This window comes from Musca domestica, unplaced genomic scaffold (assembly GCF_030504385.1).
Source record: "Musca domestica strain aabys unplaced genomic scaffold, Musca_domestica.polishedcontigs.V.1.1 1, whole genome shotgun sequence".
Classification (NCBI taxonomy): domain Eukaryota; kingdom Metazoa; phylum Arthropoda; class Insecta; order Diptera; family Muscidae; genus Musca; species Musca domestica.
Window position 1 is genome coordinate 15,352,749 of NW_026712114.1, and position 14,638 is coordinate 15,367,386.

Sequence of the window (14,638 nt, forward strand, 5' to 3'; positions counted from 1 at the left end):
AAGTAGATGTGTTACTAGCCCCTCGTCCACACAGTATTGTAGAGAGCATTTTTTCAGTTTGTAAAGATTATAGCGTTGCAGACCAATATGAAAGTGGTTGGATAACGATGGTATGATACAACCAACCATGGAGTTTACCCTACACCAAAATTTGTTGAAAACAAACCTGAGTAACAAAAATTAATTACTGCATCCAATTTTTGTTCTAGAATGTCTGACACAGGAGTCTCGGAATTTATTCCAGAAAACCAGTCGAAAAAGACCAGTAGGTCCTGTTCTATAGAAAAAGATTTGGTTGCCCATTAAGACAGTTTATCCATAAAGACTCACTGGCCTTCTAATAGGCTTAGGCCCCTTGGCTTTCCCCTCGTCTATTGGATGCAGAACATAAAGCGAACTCTTGGTGTTAATATCTCATAAATAAAGACTCCTTTCAGGTTCTTAAAAGTAGTCTGTTCTGTTCTTCAAGGATAATCTATAAAAAACCCCATATGGCCCGTCTTTAAAAACCAGCAGCTAATCTATAGAAACTCCCTGGGCAACAGCTCGTCTATAGAGACTCCCCTGGCAGAAACTTTTCTATAGAGACTCCCTTGGCAGAAGCTTGTCTATAGAGACTCCCTTGGCAGCAGCTTGTCTATAGAGACTCCCTTGGCAGCAGCTCGCCTATAGAGACTCCCTTGGCAGCAGCTCGCCTATAGAGACGCTCTGGGCACCAGCTCGTCTATAGAGACTCTCTGGGCAACAGCTCGTCTATAGAGACTCTCTGGGCAACAGCTCGCCTATAGAGACTCTCTGAGCAACAGCTCGTCTATAGAGACTCTCTGAGCAACAGCTCGTCTATAGAGACTCTCTGGGCACCAGCTCGTCTATAGAGACTCTCTGGGCACCAGCTCGTCTATAGAGACTCTCTGGGCACCAGCTCGTCTATAGAGACTCTCTGGGCACCAGCTCGTCTATAGAGACTCTCTGGGCACCAGCTCGTCTATAGAGACTCTCTGGGCACCAGCTCGTCTATAGAGACTCTCTGGGCACCAGCTCGTCTATAGAGACTCTCTGGGCACCAGCTCGTCTATAGAGACTCTCTGGGCACCACCTCGTCTATAGAGACTCTCTGAGCACCAGCTCGTGTATAGAGACTCTCTGAGCACCAGCTCGTCTATAGAGATTCTCTGGGCACCAGCTCGCCTATAGAGACGCTCTGGGCACCAGCTCGTCTATAGAGACTCTCTGGGCAACAGCTCGTCTATAGAGACTCTCTGGGCAACAGCTCGTCTATAGAGACTCTCTGGGCACCAGCTCGTCTATAGAGACTCTCTGGGCACCAGCTCGTCTATAGAGACTCTCTGAGCACCAGCTCGTGTATAGAGACTCTTTGGGCACCAGCTCGTCTATAGAGACTCCACGTCCTGCAGCTCGTCAATAGAGACTCCACGGCCTGCAGCTCGTCAATAGAGACTCCACGGCCAGTAGCTCGTCTGTAGAGACACAGTGGCCAGCAGCTCGCCTACAGAGACTCACTGGCCAGCAGCTCGCCTATAGAGACTCACTGGCCAGCAGCTCGTCTATAGAGACTCACTGGCCAGCAGCTCGTCTATAGAGACTCACTGGCCAGCAGCTCGTCTATAGAGACTCACTGGCCAGCAGCTCGTCTATAGAGACTCACTGGCCAGCAGCTCGTCTATAGAGACTCACTGGCCAGCAGCTCGCCTACAGAGACTCACTGGCCAGCAGCTTGTCTATAGAGACTCACTGGGCAGCACCAGCTCGTCTATAGAGACTCACTGGGCAGCACCAGCTCGTCTATAGAGACTCATTGGGCAGCACCAGCTCGTCTATAGAGACTCACTGGGCAGCACCAGCTCGTCTATAGAGACTCCCTGGGCACCAGCTCGTCTATAGAGACTCCACGGCCAGCAGCTCGTCAATAGAGACTCCACGGCCAGTAGCTCGTCAATAGAGACTCCACGGCCAGTAGCTCGTCAATAGAGACTCCACGCCAGCAGCTCGTCAATAGAGACTCCACGGCCAGCAGCTCGTCATTAGAGACTCCACGGCCAGTAGCTCGTCAATAGAGACTCCACGGCCAGTAGCTCGTCAATAGAGACTCCACGGCCAGCAGCTCGTCAATAGAGACTCCACGGCCAGTAGCTCGTCAATAGAGACTGCACGGCCAGTAGCTCGTCAATAGAGACTCCACGACCAGCAGCTCGTCTGAAGAGACTCTAAGGCCAGCAGCTCGTCAATAGAGACTCCACGGCCAGTAGCTCGTCTATAGAGACTCCACGGCCAGTAGCTCGTCAATAGAGACTCCACGGCCAGCAGCTCGTTTACAGAGACTCCACGGCCAGCAGCTCGCCTATAGAGACTCACTGGCCAGCAGCTCGTCTATAGAGACTCACTGTGCAGCACCAGCTCGTCTATAGAGACTCACTGTGCAGCACCAGCTCGTCTATAGAGACTCACTGTGCAGCACCAGCTCGTCAATAGAGACTCCCTGACTTTCAGATCATCTCTAAATACTCCCTTGTTATTAGCTTAGAAGACTAGAAGACTAAGGCAAAGACTTCTTTAAAGAAAAACAAAAATAAGACGTAAAGGTCTTCTAGAGGGTTTTCCATAGACGAACAGGTGGTCTTCTATAGAAGCAGACCTGAGCGTCTTCTATAGAAGCGGAGCCGAGGGCTTTCCATTGATGATTACGAGGTCTTCTGTAGAATAAGACCAGTGAGTCTTCTATAGAAGCAGATAAGAGTGTTCTATAGGAGAAGGCCAGTGTGTCTTCTATAGAAGAAGAGCAGGGGGTCTTCTATGGAAGAAGACCAGCACGTTTTCAATAGAAGAAGCGGACCGAGGGCTCTCCATAGATGATTAAGAGGTCTTCTGTAGAATAAGATCAGTGGGTCTTCTATAGGAGCAGAGAAGAGTGTTCTATAGGAGAAGGCCAGTGTGTCTTCTATAGAGGAAGAGCAGGGGGTCTTCTATGCAATGAGGCCGGCGTGTCTTCGATAGAAGAAGAAGAGCGGATTGACTTTTATAGACGCAGACCAGTGGGTTTTTATAGAAAGACCAGAGGTTCTTCTATTGGCAAATATCTATAGAAACAGGCTGGTGGGTCTCCTATAGAAAAAACGTCAGGGTATTTTATGAGCAAAAACCAGAAGGTCTTCTATGGAAGAAGACCAGAGGGTTTTCGATGAAAGAAGATCATAGGGTCTAGGGTAAGAAGGCCAGAGGGCTACTTATGAAAGAAGGCCAGAGGGTCTTCTATGGAAGAGGACCAGCACACTTTCCAAGGAAGAAGATGACCAGAGTATCATTTATAGACGAAAACCATATGATCTCCAATAGAAGACTATAGAGTCTTCTATAGAGGTAGATCAGAGGGTCTTCTGTAAAAGAAAAATACCAGAGGATTTCACATGATCTATTGGGGAAGACTAGTGAGTCTTCTATAGGACCTCCACCTCCTCCTGGAAGTCTTCTGCTATAGGTGGAAACTGGAGAGTCTCATTTTATAAAGGAAGTGAGCATGATCTTCTTTTACAGAGGGAGACAGGTGGATGTTCTTGTATGGAGCAAATCTTGAAAGCTCTGAGGCAGGCATAGAACTTTTCAATTTTGCAAGCGTTCTGTATTGGAGTTTTAAAAATGTTGTCAAGTGGTTATCCTTTGCGATATTGCCATTCCTCCCATACTTCATATGCTTTCCTTTTCCATGCAAAACTCTTTGGGGTGTCATATCATCAATTCCTATAATTTGACAGCCACAAACCTAAACATGTCAAAACATCACACATACACACATTTGCACACATGCCATACATATCCTCCGCGGAGGCAAGATAAATGAAATGAATTTGAAAACCGAAGAAAGATTTGTTGCAAAATGAAAACGAACTACATGTTGCATGCCGACACAACGGGTACCATACATCTGTCCAGACGACATACCGACCAACCATCCGATTGTCCATTTGAGTCATTCTCAATGAGCGTCTTATTGCTCAACATGTTTCTACATTCATCTTTCATTTGTCGGCCGTTGCCTATGCGGCTGTGCCGCTTTCTGACGGGACTCTTGAGTTAAGCAAATGCGTGTTTCAGAAAATCCATCCGTCTGAGCATTTCTAATTCGATTTGATTTGGGGTAGACACAGAGAGACGCTCAAACTCATGCGCACAAATTTAATTTACGCCTTAAAATCATTGCCTCCCGAAAGGTGTCAGCCGAGGCAAGATAGCAGCGGCTCATATCCAATTCAACCAATTGCCTACGCTTGTCTTCTGTCTAGACGCAAGCCATGCCATGTGTTGGATTCACTAAACTGGCCAACAGCTCACTGGCTGGCTGGCTGACTGGCCGGCCTGTTGGGTGCCTATCTATCTGCCCGCCTGCCTATCATCTAGCATGTCTATACCAAGAATCACACACACACACACACGCACACACCCTGACACTCAACTTGTTTTGTGGTAATTGATGGTAAACATGCAAAATAATGCTTGTTAGTGTCAATTCCTGAGAAGTGGGAAAAAGAAAACATTCCCAACCACCAAATCTATCTAACATACGTAACGTTGATGCCAACGCAACCGGTGGCGATACCAACCGACCGACTGACAACCAGGCTGTCTAATTAAGGCGCATTATCAGCGAAATACAATTTCCAAGGAACGACAAGCAGGCGTTCCCCCTCAAAGAGATAAATGTGTAACTTTCATTCATTGTTTCGGCTGTGGTTAACACTTGCTTTGTCCGTCAAATTGGTGCTTATTCTGTGGGGGATTAGTTTGAGGGAATTTCGATTATTTGGGAGGAACAATAAAAATGGATTGGTGATTCATTGTTAATCTAATACCTTAAGCCAATGGTCTCGTCAATCAAGACACATTTTTTGGTGTTGTGAAATTCCAAAAAATTACCGACTAGAGTGTAGAGGTGTGGAATTGTCAATTCTTTATGGTACTTTGGCCATGCCGATGAGAAAACCAGTAAAGAAAGTCTCGGGCGGGGCCGACTTTATGATATCCTACACCACTTTGCTAATTTAGTAGAGCTGCGCATAACAATTAAAAGTTTTTATGGGAGAATTCAATCATACACGCTATGATTATAATTATAATTTAAAGTTCAAAGGACTAAATATGCCGAAGCCTTTGTATTATGTATATCCAAATCGGAACCGATCTGGATAAAATTTGGCAAAGATATTTCTGAGCTGTATTTGATATATTTCCCTAAATATCGTTGTTACGGAGTGCATATTACGGCAGTGGGTAACAAATATGACAAATCGGATGAACAGTATATATAGGAGCTATAGCTATATCTGAACCGATTTGACATACTACCTTCTAGACTCAATTCGGTCGTAAGTGCCAAATTTCATCCGATTTGGGCAGCTGTATTTGATATATTTCCCCAAATTTTGTTGTTACAGAGTGCATATTACGGCTGCGGAGGACTAAAATAACAAATCGAATGAACAATATATATGGGAGCTATAACTATATATAACCGATATCGATCAAATTTGGCATACTTATTTTCAAGTCCAATCTGATCGTACGTACAAAATTCCATACTATTCGGACTGATATTACACGTTTGGTGCACAATAAAAGGTAATTCGGACGAAGATATATATGGGAGCTATATCTAAATTTTGACCGATTATCTCCAATTTCAATAGGTTTCGTCCTTGGGCCAAACAAATGATTTGTGCAAAATTTCATATGGATAGAGCAATAAATGCGAACTGTACTTTGTTTACAAAAATACATGGATAGACGGACATGCCTAAATCGACTCAGAATGTGATTCTATGCAGATCATCAAAAGGAACTATGGGTCTATCTCGTTTCCTTTTGCCTGTTACAAACAAATGCACAAAGACATAATACCCTGACCACCTTGTGGTGTAGGGTATAAAGATGAGTCCTTCGTCACATTGATATCGGAACACATCGCGGCTTTTAGGTAGCTTACAATTCAAATCGGCTGACATATAAAGGTATTATAACTATATCTGAATCGATCTTCTTCAAATACATCAATCTTACTTCTACGCTGAATTCGGCTTCATCGCTTTGAGTGCACAAAAAAATATGAAATCAGTGAAGATATACTCGGGTGCTAAATCTAAATCTGAAAGGATTTTGACAAATTTTTGAAAAATAATTTCTATATATTGTTTCAGCTGGATTCAAATCGGCTGCAACATACAATTTAACTATATATATTTGGACCGATGGTTTGACTACAAAGTTAAATTCGGCCTTATGTGCTAAAAATCATCTGTTCAATGTTCGATTATTCAGGTACATTTCGACTTCTCTTATGATAATTCAAATTGTTGACCCTCTATGAGAGCAATGGGCTAATATTGTCCATTTCGTATCGAAAAGGGTTTCTAATAGAGAGAAATATTTGGATGTAACAAGTTGTAAAGAATCGCTGACTTTGTCAAAATAATAAATGTATGACAAATAAATTGTGAATCTTTATGAGTGAGGTACCAGAAGGGGTTCGCAGATATATCTTCACAACAGATCTTCTGTTTGTATGTGTTAAATTTGAACAGAGTCGGATGCTTATTTCGCTTCCTTTATGCGATTTGTTTTCCAAAATCTTTGAACCATATGTGGGAGAGGTACCAGAAGAAGTGGTCCGATCTTTACCATTACGCGTTTTATGAGCTTCACGGATATTCAAAATGTTGACAATTTGTGGGAGAGGTACCAGAAGTAGTCGACCAATATTTCCAATCTGTCTTAACAGATTTTTTTCTAAAAATCAAAAATCGATTCAGTCTCTGTCAAAATACACGATTTGAATAAAAAATTCAGAGGAACATCTTGAATAAAAATTAAAACAAGTAAGCAAAGGCTATAGTCGTGCGGGGCCGACCATGTGACACCCTACAACACTACAATATCTTAGCAGCCCCTTTATGTCCAAATAAATTTTAGAATTTTCGCTTTTGAATTTATGGCACCAGGGACATTTGCCCAATATTTATGCACTCCGTCGTGCTTTTAGTTGTGTGATCCACTTTAAAGCAAAATATAATCCATTGGTCATCAAAAATGCTCGAATTTTTTGCTGTCCTTAACTCTCTTCTCAGGCGTGTCAATTGTCTTCAATTGTGTGATCAGGATTTGTTTTTTGTTTTTGGTTCATTTGAACCCCTATATACTTTGCGATCATCTCCAAAAGCAAGAGGCCCCTCTTTATCTCCAAATTGAGACTCATCTATATGATTTGCTTGTCTACGGTATCAGCATAACGAAATCAGCATAAAAAAGCCAGAAGTTCGCCTTTTGTGTATTTCGGATATCGCCTGTAAGTAATGCTGGTATTTTTTCACACAAAATTAGTGGTCCATTCTACCCGTTGTCCTAAACTCTAACTTCATGCGAGATTTCGTGTCCTTTGGTTTCTATTTGTGACCTTTATAACGGCTACAAAATCAGGAAAATTTTTAGTTGTTGGTCCATTTCAACCCCTAATATATTGCGGATATCTTTGAAAACAATAGGCCCAGCCCTTCTGAGCCCAACCCTACCCTTGTGAAATTGTTCGTGAGGATCGGACGATTTTTTCAATCCTTATATAATAAATGCAACCTGTGTTGTAAAGTGAAAAAATATTATAAGTCAAATTGAAAAAATCGCATGCGATAAAATATATGAAAAAAATAAAAAAATGTCACAAAATACTACAAAATGTAACGTCCAGAATTGACCTGTTCGCCTATTTGTGATTTCGACGGGATTAAATGATGACCATCATCTGCCCAGCCCAAAGCTCTAGGCCCATGCTAACTTCCGCTTTGATTGGTTTATAATTGCGACCTGTAGAACAAATCAGGATTTTTTCCAGTTTTTGGTCCATTTCAACCCCTAAATATTATGCGATCATCTCCAATAGAAATAGGGTTACATTCTGACCCTAGTCCCACCTCCATTCTAAATTTCGTGAAGATCGGGCCATAATTGCGACCTGTAGAATAATTACAAATTAACATGGGCAGACGGACAAACGGACGAACGGACATACATAGCTAGATCGACTCAGCTCGGCGAGCTAGGAAGATCCATATATACTTTCCTATGTGGGAAACCAATATTTCGAGGTGTTACATAATTGTTGGCCCAATAAAACTTATAATACCCCCAACACATAGTGTGGTAGGGTATAATTAGGATTTTTCGCCGGGACGGAATTAAAAAATCCACGATTTTTACCCAGTAAGTCTTTGAAAAAAATTATCTGGATCAATTCCAAAAAAAAAAGTAAAAAACTATAAATTGAATACCCTCCACCATTTGAAACGAATTTGGCAATTTTCAAAAAAAAAAAAAAAATAAATCCGTTAAAAATTCTGTTAGAATCTTAAAAATACCGAATGTAGCCGTTATATTAGGGTCTATACGACAACGTGGACCTGCATAGGCAACTATTGTTATAAGCCATTACAATATTCAAATGCGAAACTTGAAAAAAATCGGTGAATAATGTAGCTAAAATCATCAAAATACCGAATCCTCCCCATATTTGGTATTTTGATAATTACCGTTATATGGGGCTATTGGACAATTTTCTGTCTTAGGCTGTAGTAACCATTACGAAGTTCAAATATCAATTTTGAAACATTTCCCGTGAATAATGTCGCTTAAATCACCAAAATACCGAAAATAGGGAGGTGGACCTACATGACCCATTTTAAATACCAAAAGTCCTGCAGACATAATATATATTTGAGTAACATTTTATCAACCTACTTCATTTCGTTCGGAAGATAAAGTGATTTCCACAGACGGACGGACATCGCTAAATCGACATAGAATTTTATGCCGTTCAAGAATATATATACTTTGTTGGGTCTAAAATTTATATTTCGAGGTCTTACAAACGGAATGACAAACCCTCCATACTATGGTGGAGGGTATAATAACTCCTATGACAAAAAAAAAACAACCAAAGAGTAAAATTTAACTAAAATTCTTTTGGAAAATCTTCTAAACCATACAACCGCACTTATAAACATTTTCATCTCCCTCAGAACAAACGTTGTTTTTCTAAAAACAAACACTCTTCCAAAAAAACTAATGGACAGAATTAAAACTTTTTATTAAAAAATTAATGATTTTGGACCAAGAAATCTATAAAGAGTTGTTATGAAAAAAAATACGATCTATCTTCTGAAAAAAATATAAATCCATTATTTTTGCCCAATTCTCTTAAAAAATCCACAATTTTTATCATCGAAGTTCTTGAACAGTTTTTATGAAAAAATACAATTTCTCTTCTGGACAAATTTAAAAAAAAAATTGTACCACTGATGTCCTGAAAATGTTTATCCAGATGGTCCTGAAAAAATTAATTTGATCAATAGAGTTATCAAAAGAAAAAGACATTTTACGGATTTTCTGATCTGTCATAACGTCGAAATTCCATATAGGGCCTCAAGTCTCTTAGGTGAAACTCAAGATGCCTCCTAATTCCTCCCATCATTTGGAACTGGAATACCCAGTAAATATACAATTATTAACAGTTACGAGGTCCAAAATTAATTTTTGTACCAATCAATACATCATTGATTTGTCCAGCATTTGATATGGCTTCACTGAACTTGACCTAGTGATCTTTGCCGGGTATGAGAAAAGTACAAAAAAAAAAGATTTTTATTGGATAAAAATAAACACCAAATGAACTTTGGAATGAAACCAAACAAACGTACAAACATACATACATGTACACATACACACAAACGCAATCCTTCTCGAAAGCCACAAGAACCACATTAAAGCGCAGTTAGCGCCCTTCTTAGCCAGCTAAAATAAAAACAATAACAAAATCGAGGGGGAAAGAATAACAAAAACAATATAAAACATAATATTAAATTACAATAAAAGTTTTGCATCTGGCGACAAAGACCAACGAAGCACCTAAAAAACAGAAGAAATCACAGTTCCAAGTGTGCTGGGGGCACATAAGGCAGACAAAGAGAAGGGGTGATTTTTTTTTGTTTGCCTAAATGAAATCAAGTGAAATTTTGTTATTCTTGAACGTGCCTTGTAAGTTTGTTAATCAGTCAGTTAATCGTTGCGGGTAATCAGATATTTTGTATCCTTTGCTAAAAAATCACATTAATCGCTTCGAACTGGACGGCCAACGGAAGTGAAAACTTACAAAAACGGAAATATGTCAAGGCAACACAAAAAAATCGAAAAATCTGTTCAGCATGTTCCTCATAAGTGTGGCATTAACCTTAGTTTGGGGGGGGGTAGAGGGAAACGGCATATTAGTCCCATATTAAAATATTTGGTAAAACAATTTTATTCTTTATTAAGTAAAACCACTTGAGAAAGAGGTTGCTCTGGTTGGTGGTGCTATGCCCTGTGATGGCATTGCAATAAACTCTCCCCTCCTTTCATTACGGCCATAAATCCTTGCTTTGAGAGGGTTGTAAAATGATCACCATGCCCCTAAGTGGTGAGCAGTGTTTTGTGTTGTTCAACAACGACAGGCATACACGCGGTACACTTGTTCATTCCGACCCACACTTCTTCAGCTTCAGTCCTGGGTGGTGATTATCAATCGATGACGTACTTAAGAGTTGCTCAGTTGGCTGGTTCTTTTTTTTTTTTCAAATTTGCCGGCGGCATCAAGGGAGCTATGTGTGTGGCATTGCCATGACGAGATGGGGCCATAGCACGAGCCGAAGTACTTAAAAAATCTAGTCCCTCTCACTAGTCCAAAAGTCAAGCCATCACGGCTACAAGTATTTGAATTATGTTAAACAATTACACAAAAAGAGAAAAAATTGTAATTGACTCGGTATGTGTGTGTGTGTGTATTGCTATCAATCCGTTGTACACTTGACCCGTTGCTCGCTGTTAAATATATGTTTGTATATTATTTACATGTTTTACTGTCGATTTGTATACACATTTGTATGTCATTTAGTAAAGCAAACAAATGTTACAACACAATTTGTATGAAACAGCCTCAGAAGCAGCAGCAAAAGGCCCAGCTGAAGTGAGTGGTATCTGCCAATTTGTCTGGCCCATTCTGGCTAAGTACAAATGATGGACTAATGATGATGACCACAATAATTGCATGCTTAATATTTTAGACATTTATATTGTGATTCTCCTGTCCAAGAACAAAGACGAGGCTCTCTTAGCAACTATAAAATGGTAATAAATAAACATTTTTTGAATATGAGACACTCCAAGTTAATTTTACTGAAGGAAAACTAAATGAACTTGTGTTCGTTGGAATTGTAATTTTTGTGTTTCGAAAAAATGAAGGTTTTGTGACGTCGAAACTCAGAGAAATGAAAGGGTACTCAAAAAAGATTTGGAACTCTTGGAATTCTATAAATAATAAACTGGTTGTCGGTTTTACCGACAGATGTACAGTGTGAGATAAAATAATTAAAAAACATTAAGTTCGGCCGGGCCGAACTTTTAATACCTTCCATCTTAGGGTGATGGAAACATTAGAACCCACTATGACCACAAAATATCAATTTTTAGACATATTCGAAAATGTGGCAAAAATAATCAAAATATCGAATTTCAGGAGGCTATACCAAAACGATAGCCTATACATACAATGTTTCGTCAGCGGAGCTAGAACCCATTAGGACATACAAATGCCATTCTTTAGAACAATCCGCGAAAAATGTGGTAAAAATCATAAAAATACCGAATAATGGAGGTACCGTTATATGGGGGCTATATCAAAACGTGGACATATACATACAATGTTTCGGCACCGCAGCCAGAACCCATTATAAAAAAAACAATTTTTAGACCAATCCGTGAAAAAATGTGGCAAAAATCATCAAAATACCAAAAATCAGGAGGTACCTTTATATGGGGGCTATACCAAAGAGTGGACCTATACATACAATATTTCGCCATACGAACTAGGATTCATTATTAGCTACAAATATCAATTTTCAGACAAATCCGTGAAAAAATTTGGCAAAAATCATTAAAATACCGAATATCGGGAGGTACCATTATATGGGGACTATACCAAAACCTGGACCGACATATCTCATAATATTTTTTATATATTTTATTGAATGAAAGCAAAAAATGTCGAAAATAGCATCAAATTTTAGAATAAGTTTAGATTTGTTCGAATTGGTCACCTTTGGCACGAATTATGGCCTTCAAACGGTCAATGAAACCGTCACACGCTGCCCGAATGTTTTTCTGCGGTATTTTGGCCCATTCCCGGCGAAGCGCTCGCTTGAAGTGTTTTCCAAAATACTCCAGCCACAGTCCAATGGATTGGTATCCGGAGATTTTGGTGCGCTGGAAATGAAGCGAGGAACCTCATTTTGTAACCATTATTGGTTGGCGCGTGCTGAGTGCAATGGTGCTAAGTCCTGTTGGAATGTTCAAGGTCTGCGGCCAAAATATTTGCATGCCCAAGGCTTTAATACACCCTCTAGAATATTTTCGCGGTAATATTCGGCATTTATTCTTATGCCACGGTCGATTAATACGAGCGGAGAGCTAGCATCGGCTGCTATGGCGACCCACACCATCACTATGGCCGGCGCTTGAATTCTGGTGGTCAACCGAAAGTGCACATTTTCAGCTGACCTCTTTGGCAAGTAAACACGATAATTTTGTTTGTTTATAAACTTCTAGACAACTAATGTTTTCTCATCGGAGAAATAACTTTTTTTCTAGAAAATTCTCACCAAATTCCTTTGGTACGCTTGTAAACAATATAATGAGCTGTCACTGGAATAATTTTAAGCAGCTGTCGGACGAGTGGCCTAGAAATGACAGCAGTCTGAAGCTGGTTGCAGTTTTTTCATCTCACCCTGTATACACTTTGTAGCCATATGAATAGCTCTTACACAAACTATAAACTATACAAACTACTAGATATTACATTTAGTACCATATAGTACCTTTCGTACACTTATTGTACGTATACTTTCCAACCATGATTCCCCCACTAAATTTTAGAGGTTTTAGCTCTATCCGTCTATCAAATTGTACTTTGATTTTGTACTTTTCGTACACCCAAAATCCTCTCCAATAGTGACCCCTAATAACAAATTTTTGAAATCTAGCTCCACCCGTTCATCCAATAAAAATAGTATAACTTTTAGTAGTTTTCATAACCTCGCTCCTCCTTTCGAAATTTGACCCCCACCCAAAATGTCATCCTTCCACCTTCATATGTTTCACCTGTGCGTTGATGAATTAGCCAGTCAGTCAGTGAATCATCCAGATGGAACATACAGCTGAAATCCACGGGTAACTAATACCAAATTTAGTATCACTTATTAATTTTTATACACTGGTAGTACGCATTTTCAAAACAACCATAGGATTTCTTTCAAATGAAATGATTCATACTCAATACCTAACTATGGCATCATTTCATGAGAGGTCGTTAATTTCATGCGTCATTAAGATTTGCAGCGTCACTGAGATGTCATTGCAAAAAATGTTTTAAAAATGACTATTAAATATTCAATTAAAAAGATAAAGATATTGAAATGATAATGACAAGACATGGTAGAAAATTTACTTATCACCAGAGGAGAAAAAACACAAAAAGGAAAAAAACTAAAAAAGAAGCTAAATTTGGCCGGGCCGAACATTTTTTACCCTCCACCTTTTGGAAGGAACCTGAAATTTTTCGAAAAAAATCGTAGAAAAAAACCGCTCAACTTAAAACCTTTATATGTAATTTGTATGTAATGTCATAGGCTTTAGTAACGATTCCGAACTTTAAATACCAAATTTGAAACAATTCCGGTGAATAATGTCGCTAATATCATCAAAATAACGAATAAAAGGAGGTACCGTTGTATCGGGGATATACAATGACGGGGACCTGCATAGACAATTTTTCGTCCTAGGTTCTAGTACACATTACGAACTTCAAATATGAAATTTAAACAATTCCGTTGAACAATGACGCTAAAATCATGGAAATGCCGAATATCTGGGGGTTCCGTTATATGGGTGCTATACTAAAACGTGGACCTACATAGAAAATGCTCCTCTGTGACCTAAAGTGCTCAGAAGGAACTCCTTCCTTGTGTAGATTTACCGACAATTCCTTGGAACATTTGGTTACAATTATCAGAATTCCGAATATCGGAAAGAACAGTTATATAAGAGATATATGACATCATGGACCTTACAAACAACTTCTTGTATAGAATTTCAGACAATTTCATTGAAAAATGTGGCCCGGGGCTATACGATATCGTGGATCTATATAGTCCATCTTGACCTGCCTGCAGGCAAAAGATAGATCGTTGCAAAATTTTAGCTTCCTATCTTTATTCGTTTTGACTCTAGCGTGACTACAACCGACGGACAGGGCTAAATCGTCTTAGAATTTTGCGCTGATCAAGAATATTATTATTTCGGTGAGTTACAAAGGAATGACGAATTTAATATAACCTCCATATTATGTATGGTGGAGAGTATAAAAATCCGATCCGAAAAATGCCGGTATAATTTTCAAAATTCCGAATATCAGGTGTTCCGGTATAGTTATATGGGGCCTATGCCAAACGTGGGCCCATATACAAAATTTTAAATACCAAAAGTTCTACAGACCTGATCT